Consider the following 22244-nt stretch of genomic DNA (forward strand, 5'->3'; position numbering starts at 1 on the left):
TACACCAGAGCAGAGCCCCCCGTATCCTGTGGTGGAACTGCAGGGCCCCCCCCACCACCACAGAGGTCACCAGAGGAGCAGAGATCTGCCTGCAGTCTGTGGAGGACCCCCAGAACTCTGTGGGAAGAAGCAGCCCCTGTGATTGTAGTTTGGAGCTGGGAGGACTGGAATACGTGGAGGTGACCCACGCCAGAGCATCTCGAGAAGAATGCATCCTGTGGGGAGGAGTCACGGCGAAGAGTCTGTGGAGGACTGTCTCCTGTGAGAGGGATGCCACGTGGAGCAGGGGGAAGGATGCAGAAGAGTGCTGCCCCCGCACCTTGGAGGAAGCGGCAGCAGACTGACTGCAACCCCCCCATCCTCTGCGCCATGGGGGGAGGAGGTAGAAATATCAAGAACAAAACTGAGCCCAGAAAGAAGGGAGGGGTGGGGGGAGGTGTTTTAAGATATGGTAACACTTCTCAGTGTCCCTTCTGTCTGTTAAGTGTCATTATTATCATTAGTGTTTTGAAGTAGTGACATCCTTTTTTTCCCTTCCCCTAATAAGCCCTTCTTTTGCCTGTGACCGTTAACAGGTGAGCGACCCCTCCCTGTCCTGATCTCCATTCCTGGGCCTTTTGATTCATTTTCTCCTTCCCAGAGCTGGGGGGAAGGGGTGAACGAGCAGCTGCATGGTACTCCGTTGCCCTCTGGGCTCAAACCACAAGTCCCAACCTTAAACCATGCTCACAGCCCAGCACGTTAACTGCAAACCCTTCAGGTTATTACACTGGTTGTGACGGTGCTCATTATTGTCATAGATGGGTCACGAGTAATGCAATTGTATCTTCCTTGGGTTTAGTGCGCTTGCAAGGACACAAGGGTGGGGAAAGAATAGGAGTTTAAAGAAACCACTTCCAGCCAGATTTCCCTGTTACCTCCAGGAACTTCACAATTTCCAGACAACGAGCAGCTCCACAAGCAGAACCATCCCAGGACAACTTGCCCCTTGCTTTATACAAAGAATCAAGACCCTGGCAACAGCTAAACTTTAAGAAGAGGTTTCCATTACACTTTACATGACTTTAAGCAAATGCTGCCACAGTCCTACTGCTCCTTTCCCCGCCACAAACCTGCCTCGAACCAGCACCCACACTGGTACACACCTGATGCAGTGAGCCACTTCAGGGAGCTAAAATGGTCTCAGAGTAAGCCGGTAACTACAAAAATTACCTTGCCAGCTTACTGTCCTGAAGGAGGAGGTGGGACTGCCCAGAAAAGTGGACGGGACTGTAGCAGCACCGAGATGAACTCTGCTACTGAACTGCACCCCAGGGCAGGTCCCAGCCCTACTCGGGAGAGGTGAGGGCACTGACCTGAGCACAGGGATGTATTAAACTGCTGGGGCTGTGTTTACATACCATGTCGAATGAGCCGGCCTGCCGCGGCACTGCAGATGATACGCATACAGTGCAGCTTCCAAAAGCCACAACTAAAGGTTGTCAGGTTTTCAAAAACTGGTAATTCAAGGTTTTAAGAATAATTTCAGATACCTACTTCCAGAATACTGGCATGCAAATAATTTCTAGATTTTGGCAAGCATAGGAACGCAGCTCTGCAGCTTCTTTGCAAAAGTGTCCTGAAGACACCCAAGGCTTTTCAGAAAGCCCATGAAGGAGCACAGTTTCAACAGGGAGCTCTGCACACCAACAGAATCACGGAAAGGCCTAATGCTCATGGTCCTGTCATTCCAGGTTGCACTCCCACACACACCTGAAGGCAGTGCTGGCTCTATCTCAGGCACTATTGAACTAGTTATGTTCAACCTGCTCTGTACCAGGAGATGCTGCAGCTTCCCGACCTCTGGACTAGAGCAAATCTCTTGGTTACACAGTGGAAGAACTGCCCCTCTCCTGTGCTGCAACTTAAGGCCCACTACTCTGTGCTACCTGAAGAGTCTTCTACATGCCATATTCTATCAGTCTTGAAATTTCAACTATCCTGGCAGGCTACTTTCTAGAAGTTTTTAACTACGATCATCATTCTTTTGATTTTTCTTAGGGAAAATGATATTCAAACAGCAGCAGGCTAACCTGGACCAAGCACAATAGACCACATGCTGAATTTGAGCATTATGCTATCCAAAAAACCTAACAAAAGAGTACGGTACAAGGACATTTTATACCTGAGATTCTCCATTTTAACATCCTTTCTGCTACCCACCTAGTTGCTCCCCATTTTGTGCAGCTGATTGTGCCAGGCACAGTAATATGTACTTCATTGCATTATTTTGCAGCTTATTTCTTTCTCTCATATTTAAGTAGTCACAGTAATTTTGAATGATAATCTGCCCTCTAACATGCCCGCAAAATGCCTTTGGATATTCTGTGTAATGTAATGAGAACAGCCCTTACACCATCACTCAAGTCATGAGGATGGAACATGGTGTGATTCACAACAGTGACCCAGCTTCATCTTCCAGCCAGAAAATGAACCAGCTTCACTGTTCCCAAGGGAATCCTTTCAGTTTTGTTCAGTTTGTTACCTAAATACCAAACCCATCTGACAACCAGCAGAGATCCTTTACCCTGCTGAAGTTAGAAGATAAGACAGCAGATAGAGGTCTGTGGGAACTGGGTATTTAACATACACCGTTAACACAAACCTTCTGAACACTTTTTGTTTCAAAAAGGTTAAGGCACACTTCATATTAAATCCAGATCACATGCAGGGGTTCCATCATGTCCCACTGACAGCTCAAAACTGTTTTCCATATAACTAAGTATCCAGAAAAAAAAAAGTTTCATTCTTTATCTCTCCCTTCAGTCTCCAAATGAATCTGTGTGCCCAATTCCACAAATACAGCCGTAATCCTCACAGCCCACCCTATACCATGCAGCGTCACAGGAAAGCAGGCATGGGGCATATCACCAGATTAGGATGCAACACGCTTTCCAAAGCAGTATGTGCTATCTCCTAACAGCTCCCCAACTGCTACAGTACTGTGGATTCAAGTAACTTCATTTCATTCCAAAAGGCACTCTATAACAAGAGGTTTTCACGCCTACATTTTGGTCTAGCTATCATGAAGAGGATGGAAGGCACGCCCTCTACAAGCAGCTTCACTGTGGTGTTCCTGGGACCACAGCAGTGTCTTCACAACTACAAATAAACCTGGAGATGCCAGTGCTAACAACAGCCTCTTGCCTTCAGTTACATAAGCGTTAGGCTCTGATCATTTTATTTTTGCCAGGATTGTTTTGCCTCAAAGGAGCTAGAAAGGAGGTGCATGACAAGCCAAATCACAAGCAAACATGGGCAACTTATGTTACTTACGTATGCCACGCTAAGGCTCCAGTTCAGGCATGACATCCTAAAACAATGCAAGAACCAAACTCATGCTTATACCCATTTAACTGTCCAGATGGATATCCCAGTATGTCCCAACAAGCACCCAACTTATTTCTGTAGTTTTCAGTTTCCAAAACTCAAGCAGGATTCCAACTACATAAAGAAAACTGATGCGTATCAAGACACTGTTTTAGAAGACACACATGCTTTTTCTAAAAAAGACAATCTCCTATGTAACTAAGATTAATTTTAACATTCCAGCTGCAAAACTTTATATTTGGGAAAGGAAAGGACGTGTCATGAGCACCAAGCTATTACCATTAAGAATAAACCACCCATTCTGTCTTCACAGTAATGTTGGTGCATTTTTATGCTGACCTGCAATACTAACACCATGAAAAATACCTTCCAAAATCAGAACAAGCCATCACTAGATTTGTAACTGCTGTATTTTAGCTGTCTGCTCTTTGGATCCGGACTGCAGCACTCTGGCCATGAGAAAGGGCAACATGCTTGAATTTTAAGCAAAAAGCAACAACTTTGAACTGACTTATCCCTGCAGCGATAACACCAAACCCCAGCCCTCTCTCAGCCACATAGCTCCCATTTAAGCCTGTACAGATAGCACTTTCAAACAAAACAAGGGGACTCAGCCTGGAGAGGGGATATGAGAGCCCAGGTGAGACTTGCACATCTCCTGGACCACTTTGATACAACTCCTGAGAGCCCTTCCAACCTCAGTGTCTCTTCCCACCTTTGAGGCAGAAAATTGTGTGAAGCTTCCCTAAAATCATTAAGAAAGGATGGAAGAACAGCTTACTGCCACTCTCAGCACCACAGTATGCATTTCAGACCCTAGGGATACACTCAGTGAAGACATAACAACTATGCTGTGGCTAGAGAGCGTGGCTTTTCAAACCCCAACCTATACTAGCACAGGTTCCAATTACCAACCTTAACTCAACAATGAATGCAAGAAGGGGCAACCTTTTAACAAATTAATTTTTGCCACAAGTACTGCTCAAAGAAAAAGTTTGTAATAAATCAGGCTACTTTATCAGTTGGCACAAGAATTTGCCAGTGCTGCAAAATTAATTCTTGCTTAGCTTGCAAGAAAACCACTGATGGCTGGCAATAAAAGGAAAAGAAAACCTGCGTATTTTTGTTCTGATCTTCTTCAGCACTCAATCTGCAATAAAAAGTGCCGTTTAAGCTACAGAGTCAGAAATAACCAGAATCTGACCCCACTCAAACCACGTTTTCTTTCCTAAATTAATACGTTGTTATGCAATTACCCTTCAGTGTTTTTAGCTGACCACATCTCCTAAATCTACACCTTCATTAACAATTTTAAAACAGTCAAAAATATACAAATACTGGAGTTGTTTGAGCCAACACACGTTTTGGAAAAAAAAAAAAAAAGAGGTTTGATATCATTAGGAGTTTGATGAGACAATCTGCTCAAACATGGAGGAAATGGACAGTCTTATATTAACAGATACTATATATCATACCCTTTCTCCATCACATGCCCAGCATAGCAGCAACTACAGGCTACAAAGCAAAAATTCATTGTATTATAAGAGTGAAAGAAGTTTTCCACAGTTTTCTCCATTTGCAAAAGCTACTAAAACAGCAGCACCCACTGAAGCAAAGGAGAACATTAGTGTAAAGATTCTTCAAAGTAAAATGTTTTCTAAAGTTTATAGAAAAAGTCATTTAGAATTCCTTTTTCGGTCCTTCACTTTGATTCAGGAACACTGTCAGCCTTATCTAAAAATTACAAAGCAATTATTTTTTAAAGAAAAAAGAAATAACAAAACCCACAAGTGATAAGGCAGAGAATTTCACTTTATGCTCACAACAACCTTCAGCAACACCTCTTAGCTATAAACAATGAATTAGTTCCACGGGAAGAACTACTGCACCATCACTGGACGCCCCCAGGCAACTCTCAACTTGCAGCTCCACCAACACATGCTGCAAGTTAAGAAGGGGGCGGAGAATCAAAAAAACTCCAGGAAGAAGAATGAACATGAAAATAACACACAACATTGTCTGGATGAGTTAAGCATCTTTTAAATGACTGCAATTATCTGGAAGAATATGTAAGGTAGGATGCTCTAATATACACCATCTCCTCTCCCTGCAAACTGTCAACAAGGCTGCAGACGCTGAGAACACGGAAGGCACGGACTGATGAGAGCTTTGCAGCTTCTCCAGAAGAGCAAAGCAAGTAATAATAAAAACACACTGGTGCGATTAATTTTTGGATGCTTACCAGAGTTACCTGCAAAGCCATAACCACCTTCTGTCAAGTACAAACTCGCCAGGGGTGCACAGTGGTGCATGAGAATCAGAGCTAACAACAATCCGCCTGGACAGGAATCCTTTCAAGTCACTGCCTTCGCATATGGATGACCAATTAAAGCAACTTTTGTTTAAAAAAAACCCAAACAAACCATTAATGTCACTGACCCACCCACATTTCATAAAAGCAACAAGAAGGAACCGGAAGGTTTGAGAGGAAAGAGTCATTGCTTGGCTGGTCTTGCTGGGGAAAAAAAAAAAGGATTTTAAGCTAGTACCACAGCCATTTACTCAGTGGAAATCAACTTATATCTGATTAAAGACACATTTTCTCCCTCCACCCCTTCTCCTCACCCCCAGAAACAGGAAACAAGACAAAGCTACTGAACAAAAAACAGATGAGCTAAGAAATCCTGTTCAATTGGCTTTGCCACAGTGCTTTGCCTCTGGTTCTGCTGAACACTGCATCTTTCACCAATAACCACTGACTTTTCCCTAGGCCCATGATAATATTCTGTTAAACATAATCAAATTGTCTTAACCAATTCCTGCAAACTAAGTAAAACAGCTTAAAACACCTGATGCTAACGTACTGATGCGTACAGACCAGAAATTAACTTTTTTTTCCTCGAGGTTATACGCTTGTAACCTTGCACAACTAATTTGCATTATTCTGTTTTACTACAAATAAACCTTCTAGGTTTTGGGGGTTTTTTGCTACTGTTTATTGCATCTTATGTCATTGTTTTTTTCTCCCTAGCCCCAGACAGGAGGGGAGGGGGGAAAAACACCCACACAATCATGTTGCACTCTTCACTGTACCAGCACAAAATAAGAGTATTGTGATTAAGGACTCCACCAGCAGCGAAGTGCTGTGGAGTAACAAATAAGGGATATGCTCACTTTCCTAAAAGCCTTCCCCACTTCTCTGCTTTCAGGATGCATTGTTTAATGTTGGTTAGGAAATCAATTTCCAGCTGTAACAGCAGTGGTTTGTAATTAAACACATCTTCCAAAAAGTGGAAGTGGCAGGAACTACAAAGCCATACTTTGTAGAGAAATTCAAACCACTCCAGAGCTTTTCATCCAGCCAAACCAGATCCTTGCTTTTTACTCTCTCAAAAAATATGTCGTGCCTTTCATTTCACTTGTAGCTTGTATGAAGCTGTTCAACTCTCAAGAAGGTTTCTAAATTTAAAAGAAATTAAGTCATTGAACTGAGCCTATTGAATACAACGAAGGGACAGGCAGTCTGTAACTGCAGAGGAACCCGCCAGCATCAGCAGCCAAGCAGTGCTGGGCACCAGCCGCGAGAGCCGCTGGGCAAACCCGTGGACCAGAAGTCAGCTCAGGCTCGAAGGAAGCTCCTACACTGTGGGAGCTTGGCAGAGCACCTCCAAGAAGCGGTGCTATTTGTCTGCCCTTTTCTCATGGTTTTATTGCTCCTTTTATTGCTTGCCTGTTGCTTTCCCTTTTAGGGATGGCTTTACACACTGCTACAGTCCAAGAAAAAGGTGGGGGAGGATACAGGGAAGGGAAGCGAAACGATTATGGGGGTCAATAAAAAGAAAGGAGGCAAGCGTCAATAATTATGACTGGGGAACCAGAGGGGGACACCAGACACCACCCAAGAGCATCCATCACTCCTCAAAGGCGTCAAAGAGCCAGAGGATACTGCTCAACAGTGTGACAAGCAGTGGGAATGGAAACAACCCCTGGAGTTCCTGTCTTATTCCCTCCTGTTGCTGTTAACAGCCAGCTTGGCCAAGGGCAGGTGAAGGGCTTGTAATTTAGGGCCTGGGACAAGGACTAGACTAATAAAAAGTTGATGGGACCAATAGAACCAAAACCTCATGATGAGGGTCATGGAGACAGGACACTAGGCTGGATGGACCTCTCAGCTATAGCAGTGCACAACTTCCAGTTCAATGTTCAACTTCTCATCCTTTAAATGAATAAATTATTTAAAGCTTTAAGATGCTTAGACTCTGAAACACCTGGACATCAGGTACTGCTTGAAACGAACTTTATGGTAAATTGTACCATTAAGTTTATACAAGACTTGTCACTTGCATACCTGTCCACAGTCCATCATGAATAATCCAAGACTGTGAGCAACTCTTCAACATCAAGCAACGAGACTTGCTAGGTCTTTAAGTCATGCTAAAGGAAATTAGTTTTACAAGTATACATTACAAGGACATACTTGCAAGAAAGTGGGTAAAGAACAGGCAGCTTGTACATCCTGATTAGCTGTATTCACACAGAGGAACATCCACTTGCACCTCCTTGCATCTCGGCATACCACCAGTTCTGTCCTCTGCTATTCAACAATGCTGTTCCTCAATTCGTTATTCTAGTCAATTAAAAAAAACTATTTACCCATCTACAGCTTCAGCTGAAGATCTCAAGAGCACTTTGCAGAGAAGAATACTGACCTGCTTGATGTTACACAGGTTAAACACCAGGCATACAGGCCTTGTTTACATGAAAATTTAAAGTGACCCTTTGGGCTACGTAAAACTACATTTCTAGCACAAACCTTGTGCGGACCATTTTTTTTAAGTGGATCTTCTGTGCTGAGTTTGTATCATCCAGAAAAGATATGGAAAGAAGAATATCCCCCTTAGAGCCTTAGATCTACACAGATATCACCTATAAAAGTACCCAGAATAAATCAGTGAATGAAAACTCTCTGAACCCTTGGGGGAGTGGGAAAGGCAGTGGGAGGGAGAGGGAAAACCCACGCATGCCATCAAGGCCACATGTTCCTGATAGCATTAATTCTTATTGCTTGTTAACTGAAAAGAAGTAAATTTACTATTTACCTAAATGCTCTCTTGATCTTGTGCTGAACAGCAATAATGACAGAACTGTTTGGCCTACACTCTCTCCTCATTTTCTTTAGTTATCTCCAGGTAAAGAAAAAAAACTATTCTTTTTTTTCCTCCTGATCCTTTATCAGCTATACACAAGCTCACTAGTTTCAGCCTCTTAATGTAGCTGTTGAAGGCTGCTCCAGAACAGGGTGCGCTAATGGGTTTACAGTCTCTTCTACCCTAACTTCCACTAACATTTCATTTGCTCCCTGACATCAGTTCTACAAAGAAATTCTTCTTAAGCACATACAGTCACAGGCAGATCTGTTCCTTAACAGGGCACAGATAGTTTAGAAAGCTGGGCATTGTTTGGGAAAAATGCACACCATGAACTTAAGTTGTATCTCATATTATCAACAGTGAAATTCTACCTGTCACACTGCCGATAGTTCCCTAGCTTGTTTGCTCTCAACCCCCTCAGTGCCTTGGAAACACTACAGGAGTTTAACTTGCTCTTAGATTGTAACATCCATCAACACTCCTCCCTGTGTCATTCAGTGTATGACGACAGCTCTACTGGGGAACCGACTGGCACCCAGCTTGGTTTCATGTTCTCAGCACTGTCCCACTCTCTACCTTGGGAACTGTTATCCTTTAGCTATAGCTGGCCTCACATTTGCTTTTTCCATCCATAGATGCCTGAACTTAAAGCCTTTCAAAAGAGATTCTCAGGAGTCTAAATGATTAATCAAGTAGCTGTCTTGTAAATTAGAAAAAATTATAACAGAAGGGAATGTCAGTAGATTTGGGGAGAGTTTCCCTTTGCAAACTCTGTTAGTTTAGATCTGCATGTTTAATAATTTCTATCCCTTTATGAAGCATGCAGAAAAAAGGTTACTCCTCTCTGATTCCACCAGAGCTATTTATAAACACATCAAAGGATTAGCAGATGTTTTCCGTAGTACATTTGGGATTAACAAACAAAAATATGTAATCATGTTTAGAGAAAAGGTAGCTGGCTCTTTAAATACAATAGTCAAGGAGGAATTATGAATCATATTTAAGTATCAGATTTGCCAACAGAAGAGTCTATACCAACCCATTGCACACCAGAAACCGGAATTAACACCCATTCTCACCCTGACTGGAAGATAAGGAGTCTCAGTCACTCAAGGAGAATGACTCCTTTACCTCAATAAATCTATTTGCACCCAGATCTGCTTTGGGGCACAGCGGGTCACTCTCAATGCTCATCTTTTCAGCGTAGCTCCTCCAGTAGGGTGCTGGTATACAATTTTGTGGGTAGGCTCTATTTTAAGTTTCATACACTGGATTAAAATAGTATGGAGTTAAAAGTAGTAATTATCAAACATCTGCACTTTCTCTAAAGCTGCAACACTGTTTAACCAACTCATGAGCTATAAACTCACTGAATAGAGCTATTCCAGATTAGCTATAAAACTAAATTAGGGTGAATTCCCAGAGTAGTAAAGGAGCCAGATCCTCAAGGTTATATACACTAAAGTTCCACAGCACAAGAATCTGAGTGATTTCCAGTTAAGGCACGATAGTAAAAAACAACAGGCATTCATCACTATGCTGGATGTCCGTCTCAATATGGCACTCTCCTAACAAAATAATACTCAGTCGTCCTCTATTCATCATGTTTCCTTCAGTGTCCAGCAAAGACAAGAGATGCCAGTAAAACGGAATATAGCAAGTCCTTTAACAGAAATATCATGGCCATGTAGGTACTCACTCTAGACTAGCCTTACTACCCACCTATGATGAGTAGTCTGGTCTTGCCACTAAGTATTTTTTGCGAGCTTAACTAATTCTTTATATAAGAAAGGTAATTTAGAAATCAAATAGGAACAGTAGATGTAGTTTCAAGGCAGGGCTGAAGCCCCAAAGTGTATTTGCAGCACAAACATTTCTACTAACGTGGATTCCTTTGCAAGATCGGTTTCTCCACCTTACAGCTGCAGAAGGAAGATAATTCATGCTGCTGAAAAAACACAAATTACTTTGCTATTACATCTTTCAGCTAACTTCACCAGACCAACGGAAGACCTACAAAAAAGCTGCACATTAACGTCTGCCATTACATATGTCTGCACAGAAAACACTGATGTTTCACAAAGCTTGAAAATTTATTGAGAGGTAAATATTTACATTGGTACTTTAAATCATCAGTTTGGGCACAGGATCTCTAATCTCTGCCCGCTGTGCTCCCCCCTGCCACCTCGCGTAAACTTTTAATCTCTGATGCAGAGGCCTATTATTAGAGCTGGCTGGAAAAAAAACCAAAGACTGAAGGCATGTTGTTTATTATGGAAAAGGTTAGGGAAAAGCCTTTTTAAAACAAAACCTAATAAACCTTTGTCTGTTTCTCCTGAAAAAAGTCAAAAAACATTTCCTTGTTTTAGAAACTGTTTCTCAATAAATAAAAACCAGTTAGTGCCTCAACATAAAATTATGCCCTTTTTAAACAAAAAGTTTCAATTCAGCAGGGAGAACAAGTCCTACTAAACACTTAACATGGCCTTAGCACCCCAAGACAGACCAAAGGTAACCTAGAAGACCCACACATTGTAAAGTGAGCTGGACTTTCTCCTCCATTTAAACACAAACCTGCCTACAGATCAACCCAGGAGCTGAAAAAGAAGCCACATTCTTTTTAGCCGGGCTTGAAAGTACTTGGGAGCCTGGTGTAGCCAGGACTGAGGATATGCACTAACGCAAGAGTGCAGCTAACAGAGCCTCTCCCACCTCCCCCGCTTCCCCACTCACTGTGCAGGAAAAACGCAGGAAACAAGTAACCCAAGCACCAAGAATACCTTTCACACAACCCCCTTCTCAAAAAACAAAAGACAAAGGGAAAAAAAAAGGGGGGCGGGGGGGGCAGCAAAGAGCTCCCAGACTAGCTCAATACAGTTAAGCCAGACATGCCTGGAGTCATAACTCCGAAAGCTGGAAGGAGGGCACGGTCACGGAGGCTCGTACCCCGGACTGGGCGAGCGAGCAATGGATCGCCCTCGCCAGAAGACACCCGTCGCCTCCTGGGCAGGGCTGGCAGGCAGGGAAGTGCTCCTCGGTCACATCCAATTCCTCACTAAATATAAGTGCGCCACACACCTTCCTGCAAACTTTCAGCCCGAAAGATTTCGGGTGCGTTGAACCAGCATGAGTAATGAATAAAAGCCGGCTGATACACACCGCCCAGTGACCACAGGCAGCGGGGACAAGGGTCATGCACACACCAGCCGCCGAGGGCTGGTACACCCTCCCTACTTCTTGGCTGTAAAAAGTAGTACAAAACTTCCTCAGCGAAGGAGAAGCACTCGCCTCACTGCATCCTAGCAGATTAGAGGTGGGTGTCAAAAAACGTGGCACAGCCAAGCTAAGGAGAGGGGGGTGTTCCCAGCGAAGAGAGGCTGCGTTTTGTGTACTGAAACACAAACACCAACTCGGGCGAGAGGGAGGATGCTCACTTCAGCTGCCAAGAGAAACTCGGGGGGTCCAGAGGAGGAGGAAGGGCACGCTGGGCCAAGACCAACTCCGTGTCGCCAGCCGGGCGGGCAGCCCTGCCCGCAGCCGCCCTGCCCGGGCCCACCGCCGGGGCGGCCCCGCCGGGCTGCGCGGGGAGGAGCCTCTCCCCACAGCCCCGCTGCCACCGAAACTTCTCCAGGAACCGCGCTCGTCCGGCGCTTTTCCTCCGAGAAGCGGCGCTCCCCAACCCAAACCCCAGCCAGCTCCCAGCGCCCTCCCCGCCCCACACAGGCCCGGCCGGGCCTGGCCCAGCGCGGCCTCCGAGCGCGGCCGGTCCGGGCCCAGCCCACACCCCACGGGCGGCGGCGGCCCGGCCCGCTGCTCTCCGCCGCGCCGGGCCGCGCTCCGCTGCGCTCCCCCCGCCTCAGCCTCCCGCCGCCCCCGCCCCCGGGGAGCCGCCGGCCGGCCGGGCCCAGCCCGCCTCCCCGCTCAAAAGTTTCCAAGTGAGAGAAACGCGGCGGCGGCGCCGCAGCCGAGGACCCCACAACTTTACCGGGGAGCAGGAGGGTCGCCTCGCCGCCGACCGCCTCGCTCCGGCCCGGCCCCGGCCGCTTTGTCTCCGCCGCTCCGCCGGCGCCGCTCCCGTCCCGCGGAGGAAATCGGCTCTTCCGGGCGCCTCCCCGCCCCGGCCCGGCCGCTCTTCCCGGCACCGCCCGCCGCGCCGCCCCCGCGCCCTTCCCGGCACCGCCCGCCGGCAGGTGAGGGCTGGGGGCGGGCGGGAGCCCCGCGGAGGGGCCGAGTGCCCTCAGCCGAGAGGGGAACCCTCCCCTGGACCCCCCGCCCGGCCCAGCCGCCCTAGGCCGGGTCGGACGTTCTTTTTTGAGGTAGAATCAAAAAATGGGGGGTCAAAACCTGGCTTTGTCTTCCTGAGGACGCAAAAGGCCTGCGGAGAAGCGGGAGGGGATGGCCACTGGGGTCTGAAGGAGACGGAGGAAAAATTATAGCTCGGTTCCTCTTGGGTTTTGTGAATTGGTGTTTTGTTTTGAAAGCCTAAAGTATATTAGCCTTCTCGAGAACTGTTCCTTTTAGGAAGAGTCTTGGTCTCATGCCAATGTCTCTACTAACAAGAACACAGGGGAGAAGAAATCTCTGAGGTACCAGCAGCACCCCCAGAGCTCCTGTCAGAAGAGAGGGAGGTTTTAGGGACCCAACCTCAATCTAGGTTTGCAGGTGGGGAGAGTTGTCTTTAAGTGGGGATTTGTTTCGAAGGTTGCTTGGAAAAGTCTCAGTGAGTCTCTTGTGAGAGAGTGGCTGTTTTTATCGTACGACAAATTACTCTGGGATTTTTCGTGGTGTGTTTTGAGATGGTTTTTAATACAAACGTCTCTACAGAACTTACACTTGTACTGGATTGTAAAAACAATTTAATACATTTAATACGCTTCATGACTCATTTGCCAGCACTTCTGAGATACCTGAACCTACTCGCTCCATCCTTTGATATTAAGCAAAATACAGAGAGATTGGGCAACTTACCAGGAAGGTGGGTTCCTTCAAAGGATGTAATTTAGCCAAGGGAGATGGGCAGCCTGTGCGGATTCCCAAGGGTTCTGGCCCCAGGTCAGGGTCACGGCGAAGGCACACCATGGTTCAGAACTGTGACTTTCCTCCAGCTCCTGGTTCAATGGCATTAGCAGGGCCGTGTTTCCAATTTTTGCCATACTCCTACAAGCCTTTCCTGCAGGAAGACAGACGGTGTCCTGCAGCGATTTAGATTGCATTTTTCCTTCCTGCAGGTTTAATCCAAAAAAGGGATCCAAGACAAGGAAATAAACAGAGTATCATTTTTTTACAATCCAGAAAGAAAATAGGGATCAGGAGTCCAACCTTGTCGGTGAGTGAAGTTAATCGAAAGAAAGTGAGATCTGTAATTATGATACCGACTGAGATAGATGTTATTAAAATAATATAGGGTCTTCAGTGCCTTAACAAACAGGCTCTCCTCTGGAAACACAGAGCAAACAGATTTTTTAAGCTCTTTGTATTTCCTGCTTGTACCAAACCATTAATATTTTGGTGTCAGTTGCACCAGGGATTCAAACTACTCATTTCTGATCTGTAGCATACTCTCAGTAAAATTGAGTTTACACTTCAATAGCTTGCTTTCTTTCATTACTCCTTTTAATATCATGTCTTGGCCTCCTGTGGTGGCTTCCACATTCGGCGGTTCTGCACGTCTCGCATCCTTTCAGGACAAAATGTCAGATAGAAAAAAAAAAAAAATCTCTTTTAAAACTGCAAACTCAAAGGTAGAAGGCCTGGAGTTGTGGAGAATCACATGTTCTGCACTGCGCTGCTGAAGAGCGAAGGAAAAAGTAGGAGATCAGCTGGCAGCTCTGTTGGTTCGTGGAGCGAGTTAAAAGACTCAGCAAACAAAAACTAAAATTATGTAAAAATAGAGCCCGTTAGGTTGAGATTGGACTTTGTCTCTTAATTAACAGTTCTCTCTGGAACATGGTGGCAGGCTCTGTCAATGAGACTGTAATGCAGGGTGTTGTTTAGACAGGCACCCAAGAACAATAGCTAACACTTCCCATCCAGTAAATGTCATTAAGACAGCATCAGGCTGTGCCGGCAGCTTGAAATCTAATCCATTTTCTGAAACGACTTAGAAGTTTTCTGTTTGACCCCGAATCTTCCTTTTAACAGTGTTTATGGTTTTGTAATCCCATTTTCCTGTTGTTTTCTTCTTCAAATGTTTCTCTTGCCCCTTTTCGCTAGGTGAAAACCAAATGTAAGCCAGGGGAGAGGACAGACAAGGAGGAGAGGCCGCCGCAGCGATACTGCGGGAAGGTTGTTAAGTGAGTAGAATAAACAAACACTTTCAGTCTCGCCCCTGTTAGGGCAATTCGAGGTATAGCACGTAAGAGCAGAACATGGCTGGCAATTGCGCACTCCTGGCAGCGTGTCTGCATTAGTCAGATGTGTGTACAAGGGCAATCCCTGACTAGTGCCACCTGAAGACACCCATGTGGGTGTAGTCACAGCAGGGAAGCTGCCCTTTCGCTGTTAAATCCTGGGGTAGGTTTGTGTGCCAAGCAAGGAAGGGTCTTGTTTATGTAGCCCCTGGTGTAACTACGCTGTCTGCTAGTCCCAGCATACACAGGGTCTAAATTATATGCTTCAGCTGGAACTGAATTTTCTATTTCTGTGACAAAATTGATGAAATGATGTAGTTGCTCCATGTGTCCGTTCATGCCCATTTCAAAATGTGTGTTTGTGTTTTTTAAAAAGAGTGGTTTAGTTTTGCTATTTGTGAGAACTGAGTGTTGAAACAGAAGTGAGGGCTGTGAAGACAGAACTGGGGCAGGAGATGATAATGGGGGAAGTAAGAGGGAAGGAAATAAAAGGAATGAGGAAAAGTGGAGAAGATGTAGGGTGGTGTAATGACAGGCGGAAGTCACTACAGGAGAGGCTGAATGGGCAGCAGTCAACCAATAGAAAGAGGTAAAACTAAAAATACGATAAAGGAATCTCAGGGTCCAAATACCAGAGGGTTGAGGCTATCTACAAGCTGATGTCACTCTGTGCAGCGAGGAGAGCCCCAGGGCAGCTGCGCTGTGCCACCAGCTGACAAAGCTGACTGCAGAGGAGCAGGCACACGGTGCAGCCTTGTCACCTCTGCTGTTTTTGCAGAGGTACCCGTCCCTGGTCTGCTGGCGAGGGGGGCAGGAGCAGGGTAGGGACCTCACAGCTGGGCGAGCTTCACTACGGGGGTCACCCCAAAATGCGGCATCCCTGAGGACTGGTGGCTCTCAAGAAGCCAGCAATGTATCACAGTGACAAAACTGAGGGTCTAGCACAAACCTCATCTCATGGATTCTATGGCGTCAAGTCCTGGGGGCTCCCCAGTACTGGTCTCAGCATTCCCTTGCAGCTGGGAGGCATCACCTTTCCTCTTCAAGGCTCAGATACCTAAAGAAGTAAGATCGTCTCCCAAGATCCAGTTAGGAACCAACATCTGCACAGCCAGAAAGCAAATCCCAGTGTCTCAGAGCCATGCGTGCCTCAGGACTGCACTAGCAGGGTGGGAAGCCTTGTAGGTGGGACTGAGCCACGCCACCTAAGCTGTACATCAAAGCAGAATAACTAAAACACCCACCTCAATTAAACGAACCTCAGTCAGGAGGAGAATGGATTTACCAGTACGTTTGCATCTACACTGGGGCTCCTTCTGGCACTGCTGGCTGCCCGAGGATCAGACCTCGCTGCCCCGATCCATGCCGCAGTGCCTCCGAAGTCAGCACAGGCTGTGCCAGCCGCAGCTACAGCCACGGGCGCTCACTGCTGCTGTGTTCCCATCAGTGCCCACCCTCTCCAAGAAAAGCTGTCTACTAGAAACATGCCCGGATCCTTACTCAGGAAGCCACCGAACTGAAACACTGTCTCTTCCTCCACGTGCTCCCGGGGCCTCTGGAAAGAGAGACCCAGAAGCAATCCGTAACGCCAGCGTGACCGTGAGCACTGGCACCGAGCAGCATCCCCCCACGCACACACACTACAGCACAGGCGTCCTGAACAAAACAGGCAGAAACCGTAATGAGGAAAAATTATGCTGTCCCAAAAGGCTCAGCATGAACTGGGTTCACTGGTTGCTGCTTTGCCAGCTAGGGAACAGCCTATCTGGAGTAGTTTGCATTCACCTCCGATTCACACAGCCTTTGTGTAATAAACTGTCATAGCCCCAGAGAAGGGAACATTCAAAATAGCGCCCTGAGGCAATGCATAGCAGAAGCTTGAGAATCCTACTGCATGAGTCACTGACCTCCACACACTGCATCTATTTCAGCCTTTAATTAATAAGGTTTTACATTTCTATGGCACTTTCCATCTGGAAAGATCCTAAAATGCTGTGAAGACTAAGGGCAGGGCGTACAGCACCACTGAAATGTGGTTCCCAGAGAGGTGGGACTGTGCAGGGAAGGAAAGCTTAGCCAAGGGCACTGGGGAAAAAAATTCTTAATTTTAAATGGAGCCTCTGTTACGTCACTGAGTATTTCATATCCATGGAGAACAGACAATAAGATTTTAGTTTCTAAGACACCGCTTGAATAAATAGGCATCACAGATTGCTTTCTTTATCCAGGGGGGATGCAGTGCAAAACAAGTACTGGGTGATTTTAATTTAGGGTGTTAAAGGACCACAACTTAAGCTACAAATTTAAACCATCAAGGCTTTCCTCCCTCCTGATGCATAAGTTATTCCCAAATGCTAGACACAAAGCAGAAGCCAGTGGAGGAAACAAATCCCATGCTGACAGCACCTGACCCTACTCTTGGAGCACCAAATTCCTGTTCACGTGCCCTGGAAGCTCAGCAGCATCACGCGAGGCTTCAGCAAGGTTAAAGCTGTCCCAGTTGTGCTTGGGGCCAATTGAATAAACGTGGAAACAGTCCTCTTGTCCCAAGGCTGACACGACCCCTGAGGGGAGCTAGGGCTTTGCTGAACCAGCACGAATCCCTTCATTTCTATTTCAAAAGATTAAACTAGTTGAATCGCTCTGCTCGGCTGACTTCCCTCGGCAGATGAGCAGGGCCTGGCGTGCTCTAAACCGAGGGCGACTGACATGACTGTCAGCCACAGCTGGCATCCCTCTCACTAAGTACTTGGCCAAAATAGGCTGGGAGCACTTGGCCACAAAGAGTTTTCAAAGGAATGTCAAAAACTCTCTTTTTCTCAGTGCAATTCCGACCTATTTTTATCTGCCACTTTCTGGAAGAGATACACAGGCATTGCCACGGCTAGTCGTAAACTTTCATTGCTTCCTGAGGAGAAATTGCAGGCAAATTACAGGCTAGCACACTCTTTTTATGTCTCTCCTGCTCCGGGCATGTCAGCACTGCTGCATTCCCTTCTACCCCCAACAACATTCCTCCCTGCTGTGTCCTCTCCTGCTTACTGATGGACATTAATGACCTACCTCCATAATTAACACATCTAGCACCACATTCAGCACGAGATGAGTCCTCAGTGCAATGTCAACGGGATGCTGGAGAAATGCACGTCCCACGCGTGCAGAGTGGGATCACTCCCGACTTCCACCTCCGCCCAAGCGTCTCTCTTGGCCACGCTGCCCTTGAGCTCCGCCTGCTCTGTTAACCCAGAGTGAAGGCAGGGCTGTGTGTGCACGTTAAGCCTGTGGTTGCACCATATCTGATATTCCCTTCCCTGTGTGCTCCTGCTGACTCGCACACGCCCTGCAAAGCTCCACATCTCTCCTCTAGGCACACAGAGAAGTGATGTCCTTGCCTCTCATGCTGCAGGCTGGCATGGAGGAGCACCCTTAATCCTTCACGTTTCAGCATTTCCGAGGGGAAGGTGTTACTAGCAGATACTAATTGTCTCTCTCCATTAAGAGAGAAATACATACAAGTAGTTTTTATACTGTTGTAGTAGCAGGGAAACTGAGGCAGGGCAGGTTAGTGCTCGTATCCTGCAGCCCCAGCCCCGAGTCCAAGCCCCGGGCCACACTGCCCACACTGCACCAGAAGGCCCTGAGACTGGAAGTCCCACAACCACGTGGCTTTTTAGGCATTGAAGCTTCATCCAAAGGGAGAAATCCTGTCATCAAGGTGAAAAGTATTGCTACCGAAATGTGATCAAAGAGAGAGTTATCAACTTAAGTGTACTCAGGAGTTTCTGTTCCAGACAAGAGAATTATCAACAAGAAACCAATCTTATAAGGTGGCTGCTATTGACAGGGAAATAAAAGGAATACAGTTCTTACCAGACAGGCCTAAGTTGCTCCAAATTGCTGTCAGCTTGAAATATCTTGCTGGTAATTTGTTTTCAAATTCTTTCTCCCTAAATTTGATTTGTTGCTGTACAGTGGATGATCTATTCTGCACAGCATCTCAAAGAGCATTCCCGTTGTCCTCTCTCTGATTGTTTGTGAGCTATCACTTCTGGGAGTTGGCAGCATTTATTATAAAAAGGGACATCATCACTTGAAAAAGCAGATTTTGTCTGAGGGTGCGGTATCTGCTGCCGTTACAAATAGCAGCTAAGATTACTGGGAGGAAAGTCATCAGGGAAAAATCACATTTCCTCCCCATCTTTGAGCTTTGTCTGCATGGGCAAGTGGCCATGCTGCATGTCTGTATCCTGGGGTGGGGGAAGAATGAAGCAGCATTTTCTAACAAGACTTGAATAAATCCTTTTACTAGAATCCTTTTTAACCGGGAGAAAAATTAGTAGGGTTTCCCACCTCTTGTGGTATTGTAGCAAGAGGATGAGCATCACACCCAGCAATTTTTTCTGCTGATCTCTGCTTTTTCTTACGTGAGGGAGGAAAAGGGAACACTGACTTATAAAGCATCCTGCTGGGTTCAATGATGTCTCCTACATGGTATGTCTGGGGCTTTCCCATGCCTCTGAACAATCGCTCCCGGCTCTCCAGAAATTTGGTCACTGCATAGGATATTTGTCTGCACACTTGGTACAGAGGTAGAAATGCAAAGCTCGAGTCTCACCTACCCGTCTGGATCCATCCAGCCAGGGTGTGGTTGCCTTGCCCTGGCTTTCTCATTCAGAAACATCCAAGTTTCTTCTCCTACGCTTTCCCTACTTATCTAAACCCACTTTGTCCAATGGATTAAACAAATCCAGAGAAATTCCAGTTTGGGGATGAGAAGCTACCTTGGGCTAGTTACATGGCTTCGAAGTGTGGACAGAATGGCTAGACTTGCCCCAGCATGCCTGAGCCTGGCTCACAGGGCACAAGGCATGAAAAGGCTGTCCATGCAGCTTCACAGAAAATACAGTGTCTCACCCATCTTGTGCATACAGCTCTATTAGATTTAAAAAAAAAAAAAAAAAAAAGAAAAGAAAGATAATCTACCTGGTACTTGCTTATTTCTGGATCTTTCCAGGAAAGTATTGGCAACTTTAGCATATTTCTGCTCACCAGCTTGTTGGCGGGACCCATCGGTGACATTGGAGAGGGCGCTGCGGGCACTATGTCAGGCACTGCAGTCACACCCATCGTGCTGTGCTTTGGGCAGGTCTTGGTGCCATCCAGAGCATGGAGAGAGCTGGAGTTGGGACCTGGTAGAAGGATCACACTCCATGCACCTAGGCAGTAGAAAACTAATAATTGTTGCAAATGCTTGACTGAATTAAGAAAAAAGAGAAGGAACATAAACCTTCCGCTATTGTTATTTTCAGAAAGCAACAACACGAAGAGCCAGTTAAAAGGCCTCGAGGCTGCTGCAGATGGCTTGATGCTGCGCCCTGTCCAGAGCAGCAAATCTCCCAGGTGCCACTGCCAGGGCTTGGGACACCACTGTGTCCCCGAGCACAAGTATTGCAGCCAGCCTGCTCAGCAGCCAGCAATTTTTCCTCTTTGCAGGAGCAGGCTGAGCCTTTCCGAGGTGACTGAATGCGGGTGTCAGCTGGGCAGGAGCAGCACAAATCAATCTCTCATTGCTTAAAAATATATCTGTATATCAGATCCAAACCCTTTCCTCTAGAGTCTTGCAGCAGAAATGGACTTTTAAAATGCTCAATTATTAATAGCTGAAATGCGGGGAAAAAACCAACCTCATTTGTCCTGCCAGAGCAGAGCGTGCTGGTCCCCGTCACCCACTGCTCGTACAGTGCCTGAGACTAATGAGATCAGGATGGAGTAGTGAGGAACAAGGCGGAAGGAGTAGTGCCTGAAAGCAGGGTGCAAGCACCCCAAAGCAGAACCAGCTCACACAGGGACATGGTCAAACCCAGATTATCACAATCCTGATGTGTGCCAACTGTTGCTTTCATGCCGGGTTGCTAATTATCACCAATTAGGTGGGTTGGGTGGTTCCTTAAATGCAGGCTTCTGGCAGATCAGGGAGAAAGGACAGGTTTTGTAAACCCACAGATGTTGTGTCAAAGGATTGCTTTGGAGATTTAACAGCTTTTAGAAGGGAACCTGTGGGAATTCCTCCAGAGGAGGACTGTCTGCCTAAACTTGCTTTTTTTGTTTTTCTTTCCCTGTGTTTTGGAAGAGCTGCTGCTTGCCAAGGGCCCAGCATAGGGAGGGGGCATCGCAGGCCTCTGCCCAGTGAAGGAAGAGGCCATATTCTGAGGTGATGTATGACATGAGGAGCAACAAGAACAGATGAAAGGGGGCAGAGATGAGAGGCCAGGGGACAGAAAGACAGCAAGCATCATGTGACTGCCGGACAGGGGCTGGAAGAATTTTCTGTGGCTTCTGAACATAAATGAATAATATGGCTGTGCAGAGTCTCTCTCCCTTACCGAGATTGCCCACTGTTTTTGCCCAGTGCTCGTGGACAGGCAGTGGCATGGGATGAACGATGGGGAAGGGTGGTTTGAAGCCAAATGAAATACCTTCTTCTGGCCTAAATTAGGGAATTGAATGGAGCCACTAACTTGGGTCCCCTTCTTCCTACTCCCTCCTGGGGAACAGATTGCATCCTCCCCATCCTGGGGAACATGGGCATCGAGAGGGGTCTGAAATCCCAGCGCCTTTGCCTGGCTGCTTTGTAGTGCATCGCCCTGAGCAGTGGTTACAAACCACAAGGATGATGAGGAAAGTGCCTGTAACCATGGCAATCCTCTGCAGCCGCAACCTTCCCCGATGCAGCCCTCGGGGCAGGCGGACATGGGGGCCACCCCTTGTCCCATAGCAAGTGAGAACTGGTCCTGCCACCTGCATTTTTCCAGGGAAAAAGGTGCAATCCAAAGGGAACACCCCAGATAACTTGGAGGTGGCCCCAGGAGTTAGGGACAACCATGCCACAACAGGACCTGCCCCGTGCCAACGCCAGCAAGAAGCTCTTTTGGTCCAGCCCTGAGACAAGCATCGCCCTGTCCCCGGGGAGCATCGCCCTGCTCCGGCTCCACAGCATCCGTCCATCTGCAACGTGGGGCTTGGGCACTTGGGAGACTTTGGGGCACATCCTCCAGTGAAACCAGCAAAGGGTACAGCATTTGGCAGCTGAGGAACTGGTGGTTTGGCTTTCTATTCCTTCCCACTTCAGCACTGCTTTCCTGCACAGCTCCGTTAGCAAGGCCTGCACACGGAATTTTAGCGATTAATGAGACAGGTGATTAAATACAGTTCTGCTTAAATTCAATCCCGAGAGGATGGATGTGGAACTGCCCTGCTGTGAATTAAGCAATAAAGCAGGAAAAAGTAGAAAACATGGCAGGGAAGTGGTTCCGTTTCATCAGCACTCTCGTGCCTAACGATCCCAGCATCTCTGCCCATTTAAGGTGCGATTGCA

At 46.7% G+C, this 22244-nt stretch overlaps 1 protein-coding gene across 2 annotated transcripts in view; it reads right to left on the reverse strand.

The window, feature by feature from the left end:
• Positions 1–13506, reverse strand: part of CTNNA1 (catenin alpha 1) — a 119914-nt gene extending 106408 nt beyond the window's left edge. The window contains exon 1 of one of the 2 annotated variants that reach the window (XM_074884170.1): positions 13488–13506. The gene's annotated coding sequence lies outside the window, so the exon portion shown is untranslated. Of the gene's footprint in view, positions 1–12504; positions 12652–13487 lie in introns of those variants that run through there. The other variant, XM_074884169.1, reaches the window with a different exon arrangement.
• Positions 13507–22244: the final 8738 nt, after the last annotated feature.

Source organism: Strix uralensis, chromosome 14 (assembly GCF_047716275.1).
Source record: "Strix uralensis isolate ZFMK-TIS-50842 chromosome 14, bStrUra1, whole genome shotgun sequence".
NCBI classification, from domain to species: Eukaryota; Metazoa; Chordata; class Aves; order Strigiformes; family Strigidae; genus Strix; species Strix uralensis.